Raw genomic sequence first — 13,072 nt, forward strand, 5'->3', positions numbered from 1 at the left:
CACTCTTAAGGTTTCTTCGGTTTCCAGATCTGGTTCAATTCGCCGCCACCCGATCTCCATCATCTGGTTCTTCTGATGGATGAGATGATCAGTCCTCATGGATCGAATGCCTTCAAGTGCCGTTTCACATTGAATTGTCCTTAACTCTACAACTTGCTAATTCAGAGCGATGAAGTTGCATGCGATCTCAACTCTTTCTTGGTCCTTCCTCCTCACACCAAGTTCAATTTCTTTACTTAATTTCAATTTGTTTCTATTTGATTCCCGAAAAAGTGTTGGTGTGCTTAGTCAATCTGTTTGGATCTTGGAAAAATGTTGAGAAAATCTAATTTTGAATTTTAGGTTCTTATTATCCATGATTATGTTCGAATTCAATTTTTTGTTCCAATATGTCTTCTTTGTTTGTCATATTATGTTCTTTCTCATACCACCTTAAAGAGTTTGTATTTTGTGTTTTAGTGCTGGTGTTTGACTACATTAACTAGTGTAATCTTATGTGATTATGGTTCCTCTGGGCTTTTGACAAATATTTCTGGCCTACATCCAATTTATTTCTTACATGTTCTGCCTCTATGTAACCCTGATATATCTAGTGAATTGAATTTCACTGATGCTTTTTTTTTTTTTCCCTCAAATTACAGGCCTTGAGTTCGCTAGTTTATGGTGCACCAATATTGGCTATTTCTTTAACTAGAGTATGTTATCTAAATACTTGCTCTTGTGTTGTTTCTTCCTCGCAGGTCTAAGGCAATTTCTTGATTGTGGTGAACATGAAATTTGATGGAGAGCTTATATATTTGACAAAGTAGAGCAACACATTGGCAAAATATTACTTGGGCACATGGGAATAATGTAGGACTCTTTGGTAACAATTTTTACAATTTCTTTCAACACTTCTGCTCTGAACATCATATTGCTTATGGATTTACTTGTGTATCTAACCAAGAGAAATATATGTGTTGGTTTGCAGGGTTATGGGAACGGAATTGAGAGCTCAAACTTTCATTGTGCTTGGATTTTGGTTCAATACATTTTCTTTTCTTTTCTTTGGGAGCTTTTTATTAAGGATGGACCGGTGGATGAACTGAAGCTAGATTCTCAAATTCTGAAAAAGCTTCGTTTCTACAAAAATGGAAACTCTTCCAATGTCTACCATGTCAAACACTCAGAATTTTTGGGTGGGCCTTTGCGGCTTTTCACGATACTCTACACTTTATAGTACCGGTCTTCCTATCTGGAGATAATGAGTACAACTGTAAATGACGTTCATCTAGTATTAAATTACACAATTTCAAATTTGTTTACGATAGAAATATAAACTTTACATTTTCAAACATATTATAAAGAACATAATAACACTTCATTCATCATCTCGACCTGCACTTTGCTATGTAGTCTTCAAAAATCTCCCCACCGCTAGTGCCCTACATGTTGTGGTTCCTTCATTGCAAACAATTGCAAAGTACATTCATAGATCTATTTCAAAGGTAAAACTCTATTAAGGATATATATATATATATATATATATATATATATATATATATATATATATATATATATATAGGCTCGATCATAGGTGGACGTCCGCACTATCGCTAAAGTGCGGACGTCGACGCAGCAGCAGCTTCCAGGCGGCGACGGTGGCTTGCTGCTTGCAGGAGGGAGGCCGAAGGCATCCCGGACCGTTCTGGGCAGCAATTGAGGTCGGAGGAGATCGAGGTTGCACGTTCTGGGCAGCGGCCGGACCTGCAACTGCAAGGTTCTGGGCAACGCCGCAACCTCATCGTCGGCGACTCCACCCGACTGCAGACCGGCTTCTCAGACCCCTAGCCCCCCTCCGGCAAGCCGCGCCGCGCCGTCGAAGCTTGATCAAGGCCAGAGGAGCGATGTCCGCACTTTTTCTGGGTTGCGGACGTCCGCTCTCGAACGGCTATATATATATATATATATATATATATCCAAAATATATTATCTAAATTATAGGTATATAATAGTCAATATTATAGGTTATGGAAAGAAACAACCTATGATATAGAGTCACACAAGTAATTTAAAACTACAAAAACAGACGTCTAAATCATAGGTATGACATATTAAAGCAATCTAAGTATCATATAATTAGAAATAACGATTTTGTTTTGAAGGAATAAAACTAAGTTTTGTATCAGATTAGTAGATTGAAACTTCTTATTGCTAAAAATTCAACCCAATTCAAGCTTTATACAAAATCAAGAGATTAGCAAAGATGATTTTGTCATATTAGTGGCAACTTGTGTGACATTGAAAAAAAATGAGGTGGAAAGTTTTTGTATGCGAATGAGAAAAAAATTGTCTATTAATGAAAAGAATTAATGGGGTAAGGACATGATGAGACTTGAGGCAAGGCCTAAGAGGTGGCTGCCTCAGGCCCAATTTTTTTTAAAACCTTGTTAGGATGTTATATATACCCATAAACTTCTAGGCTTTTAGCAGAAAAAATATATAACGATGAAAATTGGGTTTTACCCAATCACCATTCACCCTTAAGAGTAAAAGGTTTATTATATTTATAGGATAAAAAAAGAATATATACATTATATCCAACAATACATTTACCCCAAGATAAAAAAAAAAAAGTAAATCTCTCATTTTTGTAGACCATTCCAGCTTTTTAATTTAATTTTTAGCGTAGAACATTTTATGAGCATCTTCAACAACGTTTGTTTTAAGTTAAAGTAACTAAAAAGGTCAAATATAGCTTCCTAAAAGATGTCCCTATACTTTTACAATTTGCTGTAAATATAGAGATTTTTGTTTTCTCTCCATTCCCGGTCTTTCTCTAAAATTGAGATACATATAGGGATCTGTTTTAGCATAAAGATGACTTTTTTTTTTCCCCTAAAAGAGAGAAAAGATAAGCATGGCCAAGTTTCAAGACGGTCTCGAAGGAAGAGTTTAAGGACTCCATAATAGGTGTTTTTGGGGACATTATGTAAATCGTAAAAATGGAAGAGCTTGAGGGTGTTTCAAAGCCTAATGTTGGGTATTTTATGCTCAAAACTCAATTTACTAATCAAGTTGTGCTCAAAGGAAAAGATCAAGTTACTGTGATGTCCAATGACATTGAATTTAGGGTAAAAAATAGCTATTAGTTAGTGCTGGGTTGAGAGTGGCAAGTGACTAATTGTTGAAGTTCAATGTCTACTCTAATTTAGCTTTCGGTTTCACTTTATGATAAATCTTATGTATCCAATTCCACATTTTTAAGGTCTAAGAATGTGGTATAATACTAGGTGGAGAACTCCTTTGCTTGTCATAAGAAACTTCATGAAGCAAATCCACAACTTATGGATCCTTCTTGCAACAATGTGGAATTGGGTCTGTGAACCTTGAGGAGTCCCCTTGTTCAGTAGTTTTCCCTCCTAGTATAGACAATATAAATTCTTTTTTTGCTCACGTTCATTCTAATGTCCAACTTGATCATTGGATATGTCGATATTTCTAGAAGTTAAGAATTGTGATGGTTGCCTGCAACGTATTTTTTACTAATTCAACTTATGGTGTAAAATTTCTTTTGAGCATCTTCACAACGTAAGTTATATTTTAAGTTAAGCTATAGGTTTAACAATTTCGCTCTAACCACTGCAAGTGGCCTAGTGGTTCTTGCCTAGTTGGGTGTGCTCCCCAACCTAGGTTCGAACCTCGAAGCTGTCAAAGTGGCCAGGCACTGTGCTGCAATGCACAGTTGGAGCATTTCACATGCGCCGAAGGGGTTTATCTTGGGCCTAGGAAGCCTTTGGGTTCCCCTTGACAAAGTCAAAAAAAAAAAAAAAAAAAAAAAACAATTTCGCTCTAGTAATACTAATTATTTGATTTTATCAAATCACAAATTGTCATCTGGATAAAAGGAAAAGAAAATAGGAGATAGAAATATAACTATTCAAAATTCATAGCTATATATAGCTACCTATTTTACCAAAAGTTATATTTATCTTTGCTTTAGCTACGCTATTGGAGATGTTCTTAGCTTATATATGTTTTATAGTTTTAATTTTAAAAACATCTTTAGCTTAATCTTTTAAATCTTGGTTTGAAACATCTTAAAAAAATTAAATGAACAACTTCACTGATACAGTTTGCATCACAATAATTCCACCAATATATATATTTCATGTAATATATATAGACACACACACGTATTCATTCACTTAGGAATGCCACTAATACCCACTATAGTTTGCAGTTAAATAAATAACTCCAAGACGATAAAGTAACTCCTTTCGTAAATGAACATCGTGCGTCTTACTCACATCTTAATCCCGCTGCGTCGTCTTACACCAAACGAGACTAAGCACAATACCAAAAAACTCCACTAAAAATGAACTTGTCACGCACCTAAGCAACAAGATCACAAATCCAACATCGATCAATGCATTATTATCGGCAACTTTAACTGAGAGTTTAACTCCCGCAGTACGAAAGCTATGGATATTTGCCTTCTGCAATGCAATATGGTGTTTATGGACAAAAAGAAACAAGTTAAGGTATGATGGTGGTTCTTTTCAGCTAAACATTTTCAAGCATTTCTTTCTACTCTCTCTAAAAGAGTCTGCTTCCCTCTATTTCTCCTACTTCACAACCTCAGCAGGAGCGCTGCCAGTTTTTAATTTACTTGGTCTTTCACCTTTGAGGTTAAAAGCTCCACGGTTTATCGAAGTTAACTGGCGTCCTCCTTCAGGGGATTGGTTAAAAGTTAATACTGATGGTTCTTTCAAGGGACCTCAAGCAGCAGGTTTTGGTGGAGTATTTAGGGATTCAGAGGGCTTGTTCAGGGGTGCTTTTGCACATAGAATTATTGTTTCTAGTGCAATTGAGGCAGAACTTTCGGCGGTTATGGAAGCTATAAGGGTGGCCTCGGAGAGGGGCTGGCAGAAGCTTTGGCTAGAAACAGACTCTGTTCTAGTAGTCCACTACTTCAAGGCACCTCAGTTGGTTCCTTGGAAGTTAAGAGTGGCATGGGCTAATTGTGTGCAATGTGTGCAACTCATGCAATTTAAAGTAAGTCACATCTACAGGGAAGGAAATGCATTGGCTGACAAATTGGCTGACTTTGGAGCTACCAATATGGGTTCTATTTGGTACATTACCGTCCCTTCTTTTGTTACAGGCCTTTATGGACGTGATTTGACATCAGGCACTAACTACCGTTTTAGGTAGATGATTAGTTTCTTCTTTAACTATTGTAATTGTTCTTTTTAGTTGTTCTTTCTCTGTATTAGTAATTGGTACTTTCAGTGGTACTTGTTCAGCTTGTGTTTTCTTATGGCAAGGTATTGGCTTAGCCCCCCTTGCTATGTATCTTTTCTTTATGTATTAATAAATTCAGGTAAGAGCGCTGAGTTAGCTCTTATTCCGCTTCTATATAAAAAAATAAAAAAAAAAGATCACAAATCAGTACAACAAAACACGAAAACGTTTAAAGTTCGAAACACCCGAATGATAAACCGAAGACTACGTCAAAGAGACTACCCAAAGTCTCTGGAATACTCCTACGGTCAATTTTTCAAAATGATAAGACGATTAAACGTTTAGATCCTCACTGATCGAAAATCGAATAAACCGAAACTACGATAAACCTAACATGTCTCGAATGATCGAAATATGCTACAACCCATATATCAAAATTCTCGTATTGATGAGTAGATGATAACAGAGAAAGAAGCAGCTCCAACAGAAGCCAGACGCGCCGCCACACGCACCCACAAGCGGATGTGCGTGAGCCCCACGTTCGCCATATCAACTTCAATTCCAGCAAGATCCAACCATTCTGAATGAAGATCAAGTCAAGGGGAACAACTTTTATACCTGGGACTCTAGATAGCAGCTGAAAGCTAGAAACTTCAAATTGAGATTCTGATCACCACATTTTGAATTGAATTGCAAGGCTGGTATGGTTGGAATTAGCAAGAGGAGAGCTTCAAAACCCGGATGGTTTCGAGCCAAACCATCGCCGAAATCGACCAAAGCAACTTCGGACCTCCGCCGCCTTGTTTTGGGCCTCAATCCGCATTACTTGCACACTATATTAATGACGATTCGTGCGCTTGCGAGTTTTAATTAAAGTCTCACTACATTGTCAAAGTTAAGTTGTTTTAAATCAATTCATTCAAATCGAAAGTTAAGTTCTTTTAAATCAATTCATTCAAATCGAACTTAAGCGATATGCTTGTTTTTCAAAAATATCTATGGGTTAATTAGGAGGATAGTTGCAGAAGTTTCACATGGTTGTTCAATGTTGATGAAGAGTGATATAGCAATTGCAAAGAGTGAAGAAATGAATAATATATGCTTTCCCTCTCTCTCTTTCTCTCTCTCTCTCTCTCTCTCTCTCTCTCTCTCTCTCTCTCTCTCTCTCTCTCTCTCTCTCTCTCTCTCTCTCTCTCTCTCTCTCTCTCTCTCTCTCTCTCTCTCCCTCCCTCCCTCCCTCCCTCCCTCCCTCCCTCCCCTCTGTCTTTGGCAATCCTTCGCCTCCGACCAAACAACAGTTCTCTTTTCACTGAAAGTGATTTCCTGGTTATTGTTGATTTTCTTTTAGTCTTAATTATTGAAGATATTCTTCTTAAATCTCCAACCTTATTAGAATTTAGGGTTTCAGTTTTGATATTTGTTTAGACTTGATGAGGGTTTGGAGAACTCAATCAATCAAGCTTCAAGTTTCGCGTTAATAGAGCTAGTGAGTTTTCTAGGGGTTTCTTTATTTTGTTACATTTTGAGTGAGATCCATTGCTTACTTTTGTTGTTCTTTTGCTTGATTCAGGTTTTACAAGATAAACAAAACTTGAAAATTTTATTTCTAAACTCTCTCCGCCCGTAAGCATATACTCTTAATCTTTTGGTTCATAATTCAATATGTACAAGTTGTGGGTAGAATGATCTTTCTTGGGAGGGTCTATAATCTATCAATGAAGATGATTGTGGTGAGGTTTGTAATTATCCATGGTTTGAGTTTGATTGTGGTGGGAAAGGTGATTAGAGTCACTGTACGGTTCTGGGTAATTTAGTTTGCTATTTTTTTTTCTTTCATTCACTAGGCAGGTGGTTCTTTGTTAGCTAAATAGTCACCCTCAAGTATAAGGGTCAAGTTATAGTGTAGGGGATATCGTACCCAAGGGATTGGAAAACCCACTCTAGCTAAGGAAAACCTAAAGGATGCTAGATGAATATGCAAATGTACAGGTCATAAACAAGGGCTCACAAGTGAACCAAAGTTCATGGTGAATATATGCAAGATGGTGAGTGGTTTGATTTTTTTTCGCTTTGGAAATGGTTTCGAATCAAATTAACACACAATAAAAACTTGAAATGTAAACTAGGCTATGCTAAACTAGATGTGATAGATTGGATGGAAGTTAAAGCTTTAGGTTGTTCACCATAGCCTCCCTTGCATGCATTGATGTTCAAACTATAAGTAAAACAATCTCAAGTATCCAATTATCCTCTTAGCATCTGGATAAGACTACTAGGGCCTAAACTTCTTTGATTTTATCAATTCCCACCAGATAAGTGCAAAACTAACTACCCAAGAACAAGTTATATTACCGGATAAGTATCAATTCCTTGCTCCTAGATGCATAAAGGTTTGAGTTTAGATAATCAAGCAAGCAAACGAATCCTAGGTCTACGTGATTTTAACTCACTACCCTCACATACACACCTAGCCCCAACAAATTAACTACTCACTCATAATCAAATACATAAGCTTCAACATGTTTATGAACATCAAACTAAAAAGTAGGGATAGAGAGAGGACTAGTGATAATCAAGTTGAGGATGGTGTAGATGAACTTATAAAAGCATTGACATGGTGAAAATGGTAATGGTGATGATGATTCCTCAAGTAATACTAGACTCATCTCCTTCTTCTTCAAAGGTTGATGATGGAATATGAGATGTAGAGATGATCAAGTGGTGAAATGGTGGAGTGGTAAAGCTTTTTGTCTATGAAATGGAATGAGTAGATGGAAAAGATGATGAAGGTTGTGGTGGTGGTAATGGAGGTTATGAATTGATGGTAGTGGTGATGGAGGTTTTGTGGAGGAGATGATAGTGGTGATGGAGGTTTTGTGGAGGAGATGATAGTGAATTGTGTAGAGAATATATAGAGAAAAAGATGTTATGGAGTGGTATGGGTGGTGCCTTAAGAGTGTAATAAAGAGATGCTTATATAGAGAAGAGAGAGAGGAGTAAAATGATGAATGGAAGCAAAAGAGTGCAGCTCAAGCATTGTTAGAAGCATAGAGGTAGAGTATGAAAGTGGTAATAGGTCCTAAAAACAAGGGAAAGGGGTATGGAAGAGATGGAGTAAAAAGAGGGAAGTAATGATGAGCTATGAGAGTGTAGAGTAGAAAAAGATGACTTAGGAGAAGAGAGGAGCAGCTGCTCTCTTTATTGTGCATGAGAAACATGAAAATGAAGAGTGTTGGGGTGGTTTTGGGTCACCAAAGTCATTTTTTTTTTGAAGAGAATGTGCATAGGGATGCCTATTATCCAAAGGATAATATGATGGACTAATCTTGTTATAATCTTGTAGGATTCTTCAAGGGCTCTCCTTGATAGTTTCAGCATCATAGACCTTCAAAAAATGCACAAGAAATCCGTCCAAAGAAAATTCTAGGCCAAACTGCCATGTTTTGACTTTGTTTTCTGCTCCTGAAGCTTCCATCAATTGAATCTCCATCGAGCCATCGGAATTATCCTTCAACTTCTTCATACCAAATGTTCCTTGATAAGTGTAGATCATCCTGGTAAAATTTGAGAGCTTAGTTCACCTTGGTTTGGCCGAAAATGCTGCCAGAATCCGTATAGGTCCGGTGTTGCCGATTTTTCGTCTTTTAGTCATAAATTTGGACCGATATTTTGAAGGCCTTACACTCTGAAATAGTTCTTGAACTCTTCATAATAAATGATCCTTAGGATGTCTAGAATGGATCTGGAAAGTTTCAACTCATTTGGAGTTCGTTTGATTAGGCTGCCACCCCTCCTTTCTTGTCTAGCTCGCTTTCTCCTAGCCAGAGTAGAAAAATGTGCTAAGGTTGACTTTTTAATGCATTTCCACGCTTCTCCATCATTTCCTAGCATGACAAGGAAAATATATATATATAAATAAACACAAAGGTTAAGTAAAAGTACAAGATTATGGGAATAATGGAATTGGATTAGTCAACATTAAATTGGACTTTAGAACAAGTAATTTCCATGTTTTAGGGCACAAATATGTATATGAATTATGATCCAACATTCTTTTGGATGCAATTGTTTTTATTTGGGTACTCTCTTATCCAATTGTGTTTCTATTTGCTTGTAATATTATCATTTGTTTTATGTCTCCAATGAAATTGAATTTTTTTTCCTCAAGCAGTCCTTAGTAGTGCTTTTACTAATTGTTGGTTTGGGTGCTTGTCTATGGTGGGCAGGATTTGGTTCAAGATAGTATAAGACTACTCTAGTTTTGTTGTTTGTTCATTTTTTACAGCTTGATATTGTGTCGGGATGGTATTTTCCATTGATCTGTGTCATTCTTCATAGCGTTATCTATTCTTGATTTGATGACTAAATTAAAAACTTTGTTATATTTTTTTGAGTTTTTATCACCACTAGGGTCAAAACTTTCTTGCACCGGACAAAATGATACCCAACTTTCAAAAGTGATCAAAATGATACCTAAATTGTTAAAAACAAATCAACTTGATACCCAACTTTCAAAAGTGATCAAAATGATACCTAAAATTTTAAAAACAAATTAACTTGATACCTTAGTTTATTTTTTGTAACTTCTTTGTTAAATTAAATGCAAAATCAAGCCCAAAAATTGGAGTGATTTGTGGTCAGAGGGCCATCAACCATCTATAACCCAATCTTCTTCTTATATAGAATTAAAAAAATCTTCCATTCAATTTCAGTTCTACCATCGATCATAGAAACAAATAAATGATGAAATATCCTTTTATATTGTTTCTAGGGATGTCTCACTTAGCTTGTGTTCTCACAAGGAATGTTATATCTTTGGTTCTCTTGATAGAACTGTTATGCTTTGGGATCAGCTGGCTGAGAAGTACAAGATTAGTAGTACTTAGTCCAAGTTTAACTTATATCTGATTTGTACACTAAATATGAATTGATTTATAGTACTTAATCTAAGTTCAACTTTATGGATATCTAGGCTCTTCTTTTTGGATGTTTTGCTGGTGCTGTTGCAATTGTCACTGTGATGAATTACGTAAATGTTTCCTGGAACTACTGGAGTCAAGTGCCTCAATGATGATGGATTCTTTCTGGATTAGAATAATTGTCAATTATTAATTTTTGAGTTAATTCCTTTCCAGTCCAAAATTGATGTCTTTTTTTTTTTTTTTAATAGGATTTGATATTATTAGAAATCAAAGCCATGAATACAGGCCAGAGTCTAACATAACCTACATAAGAAAATTCAGAAATAGACTGGATAACTTATCTAAGTCATACCTAAACTCATTAAAGTCCAAATAGTCGCTCGCTGAAACAGCAAGCCAACAAACTAAGTAAGAATAATGTGCTTTCTAAGGCAAAATCAATCACCTAGTCTAATATGCCAACACTCCAAAATTGATGTCCTATATTAGATATAATCTACACGTTTTTTTTTTTGCTAATTGCGGTCCAATGACTCATAACTTTAGCAATTTTGTGTTTTGGAAGTGGGACCCATTTTTGCAGTAACCAATAATACTTATAATGCTTATATGCAATTGCTTCCCAATTGGTGGAACCTGTTTTGCACTCACCAAAATTACATTGGAGCCTTCTTGGGTAAGTGTTACGCCAGCAAAAGACACTATCAAAGAATTAGTAACTAATATAAGTGGCCTTAAAGTCAAAACACACTATTCTGAATGGAGTTTGATAGCTAGTTTTGTAGTAGTGTGTATTGAATTGATAAAAACTCCATTGAATTAAGTTGTCTACAAATACGAAATTTCCAGGAAATTTCTCATCCATGTTCTAATATATACTTGGTGTAGCTACAACACAGTAACACTATAAAGTATAATGTATGGTTGGTGTATAAAGGCATAGCTTGGGTAGCTAATTCACATCGATAATACTAACAATCACAGTTCGAGCTCCATATTGCACGATATTACCAAAGATAGATTGAAGAAGGCTTAAGATTGCTCCGATTTGTTGATGCAATATCAAGTGTGTTGTTTTGGCTGCTACTACAAATGCTCATCTCTTGGATTCAACTCATCAATTAGGTGCCTACAGAGCGAAAGTGAAGTACTCCTTGCTTTCAAACAAGGCCTCATGGAATATGATAATGTTATACTTGGACTACTCTTATCATTTTGTTTGGGATTCTCAGTTGCCTCTGTCCTCTAGCACCACCTTCTAGTTTGATCTTTTTGGGGGTGGTTTTTCTCAGGGGCTTTCTTTGTAATTTTCTTTCCTTATCGGAAAAAAAAGAAAAAAACTTAATTAAGAGATGATTTGTCAAAAAAGATGAAAGATAAAAAGAGCTCAGTCACTTTACTGTATACAATAATAATGGCATTTTGGGTAGTGTAAATAACTAAGTAATGTTTTAAGATGATTTGTCAAAAAAGATGAAAGATAAAAAGAGCTCAGTCACTTTACTGTATACAATAATAATGGCATTTTGGGTAGTGTAAATAACTAAGTAATTTTTTATGTACAAAGTTGTACAATAAGAAGAGCATGTACGATAAATTTTCTATATAAAAGCCCTAAAGGTTACTGTTTGTAGGAACAGTATTTTGACTTTTTTGCCCCCGCTGCTGGTGCTGGAAATTATGATTTTATGCCTATTTTTCTGTTTATCTGCAGCCAACTGCCCCCATCACAAATTATTGTGAAGCACTTTGTCTAAGAAAAACATTAAAAAAAAAAAATATTGTTAAAGAACTATATAATGAAGGTTTGCCCGACCCCTAAAAGTATTATCATATATAAATTCTTCTCCAAGCTTCATAACTGATACTACTCAATGAACAATTGTTTGTCCTAACAAGTTTACTACGTACAAATTGAAGATAAAACAAAATGATAAGGAGAAATACACTACATAAATGAGTAGTTTGCTACTAAATGTATCGAGTCTTTTTGGATAATCCAAATTTTAATAGGTATACCAATGTTTTTTTTTGAGAGAAATAGGTCAGCCTTTTCATTATAATTCAGCAAGCAGTACAAGAACGAAACACCCCTATGAGGTCGTCAGAAAGAATCGCCCCTTAGAATCTCATGAAAACCTATTCTAGAAGAATAAAACCCCATAAAATCCCGAGTACACCCACCTTTTGGTAAATTCACGCCCCTTTATTCCAACAAAAACCAAGAAACCTCGAAGCAAGACTTAAAAGTAACCAACTAAGGCATTGGTTTTTGCGACCCAAAACAGAATTAAACTAACTCATTGGTGGACTGTGAACCATCACACTCCACCGCTCCCTCCACAGCAGTATCCACCGCCAAAGGAATAGACTCATGCACCCCCTCCAGCACTATAGCTTGTCCACCACCCTTGTCAGGAACAGAAGCTTCAAGAATGGAATCAAAAGTCAAAGCTTTTCCCCGGCGTTTATACTTGCGAAGCTTTTTCTCTTCCTTCTCATCAGTGGATTTCACCCTATTCTTACTTCCTTTGGGACGTCCAATTTTCTTCTTCTTCGGTGAAACCAAAATCTTACCATTCTTATGCTGTAGGATCAATGAGACATCCTCTCCTACCTCAAGCGACGAATCAGGCAATGCCAAGTATTTCTTCCCAAACCTATCCAACTTTGTGATCCCAGTGACTCCATTTGCATGGAGGCAAACATCACATGGCCAATCTCATGCATAGTCATCGTAGCAGCAGGAACCACTTCTAATGAAAAATCACTAACCCCACCCTGAACCACAGGAAGTTGCATACCACCCCCATCTTTAAGACCAGGTAGAGTGTTTCCCAAGATAATGGGAGTTCCCACCAACTTGGATCCCACGGCCCCGAGTGATCTCAAAACCTCCTGGCCTCCCTTCCCAGCGGGAACTT

At 36.5% G+C, this 13,072-nt stretch overlaps 1 long non-coding RNA gene across 1 annotated transcript; it reads left to right on the top strand.

Moving 5' to 3' along the window:
• LOC133737524 (uncharacterized) lies at window positions 1-1,336 on the top strand. The gene is made up of 3 exons (XR_009859861.1): window positions 1-201; window positions 741-852; window positions 971-1,336. It is a non-coding gene; the product is annotated as an uncharacterized LOC133737524 (long non-coding RNA).
• The last annotated feature ends 11,736 nt before the right edge of the window (window positions 1,337-13,072 follow it).

Source organism: Rosa rugosa, chromosome 1 (assembly GCF_958449725.1).
Source record: "Rosa rugosa chromosome 1, drRosRugo1.1, whole genome shotgun sequence".
NCBI lineage: Eukaryota > Viridiplantae > Streptophyta > Magnoliopsida > Rosales > Rosaceae > Rosa > Rosa rugosa.